The sequence below is a fragment of the Orycteropus afer genome, unplaced genomic scaffold (genome assembly GCF_000298275.1).
Source record: "Orycteropus afer afer isolate SDZICR_OR568_19922 unplaced genomic scaffold, OryAfe1.0 scaffold00094, whole genome shotgun sequence".
NCBI classification, from domain to species: Eukaryota; Metazoa; Chordata; class Mammalia; order Tubulidentata; family Orycteropodidae; genus Orycteropus; species Orycteropus afer.
The window spans coordinates 7,234,972-7,236,702 of NW_006921681.1; positions in this window are offsets into that span (position 1 = coordinate 7,234,972).

The window sequence follows — 1,731 nt, forward strand, 5'->3', positions numbered from 1 at the left end:
TCCGTAGTGATACTGCCTCGGAAACCCAAGGAGGGGTCGCTATGAGTCGGGGCCGACTCGACGCCACATAACAACAACAACAATGGCTAATGATCGTGAACATTGTTTGTTGGCCGCCTGAATATCCTCTTTGGTGAGGTGTCTATTCATGTCTTCTGCCCATTTTTAATTGGATTATTATTATTATTTTTTTTTTTTGTTATTGGGGTTTTGGAGTTTCCTATAAATTCTAGAGATAAGTCCCTTTTCAGATATGTCATTGCCAAGTATTTTTCCCCAATCTGTAGGTTCTCTTTTGATTCTTTTGGAGAAGTCTTTGGAAGCACATAAAAATTTAATTTTCAGAAGGTCCCAATCATTTAGTTTCTCTTCTTCTGTTTGTGCATTTTGAGTTATGCTTGATAGTCTATTTATGCCATGTATTAGGGCCCCTAAATCTGCCCCTATTTTTTCCTTGAGGGACTTTATAGTTCTAGGTTTCACATTTAAGTCTTTAATCCATCTGGAGTTAGTTTTTGTGTATGGTGTGAGGTACAGATCTTATTTCATTCTTCTGCAAATGGATATCCAGTTTTGCCAGCACCATTTATTAAACAGACATTCTCTTTCCCATTTAATGGTTTAATGGCTCTTTGTCAAAGATCAGCTGACCCTAGGCCAATGGATCTATATCTGGGCTCTCAATTCTATTCCATTGGTCTATGTGTGTGTCATTATACCAATATCAGGCAGTTTTGACTACTGTCACTGTATAGTAGGTTTTGAGATCCGGCAGTGTGAGACCTCCTACTTTGTCCTTCTTCTTCAACAGTGCTTTGCTTATCTGAAGTCTCATTCCTTTCTATATAAAGTTAGTGATTGTTTTTTCCATGTCATGGAATTTTGATGGGAGGATTGGGATTGCATTGAATGTATAGATTGCTTTGGGTAGAATCAACATTTTCACAATGTTTAATCTTCCTATCCACGAGCATGGGATGTTCTTCCATTTATGTAGATCTCTTATGGTTTCTTGAAGTAGTCTTTTATAGTTTTCTTTATACAGGTCTTTGTGTCCCTGGTAAGATTTATTCCCAAGTATTTTACTTTTTTGGTAGCTATTGCAAATGGTATTGGTTTGCTTATTTCTTTTTCAGCAATCTCTTTTCTGGTGTAGAGGAATCCAACTGATTTTTGTATATTGATCTTATATCCTGCGATGATGCTAAATCTCTCAATTAGTTCCAGTAGATTTTTGACTGAGTCTGTTGGGTTTTCTAGGTATAGGATCATATCATCAGCAAATAGGTATAGTTTTAGTTCTTCCTTACCAATGTGGATGCCTTTGATTTCCCATCTTGCCTTATTGCCCTGGCTAGGACTTCCAGTACAATGTAGACTATAAGTGGTGATAGAGGGCATCCTTGTCTGTTCCTGTTTGCAAGGGGAAAGGTTTCTGTCTCTCTCCATTGAGAATAATGTTTGCTGTTGGTTTTGCATAGATGCCCTTTATTATATTGAGGAATGTCCCTTCTATTCCTATTTTGCTAAGAGTTTTGATCAGGAATGGGTGTTGGATTTTATCAAATGCCTTTTCAGCATGATTAATATGATCATGTGGTTCTTTTCCTTTGTTTTATTTATGTGATGGATGGCATTGATTGTTTTTCTAATGTTGAACCATCCTTGCATACCTGATATGAACCCCACTTTGTCATAATGAATTATTTTCTTGATATGTTGTTGGAGTCT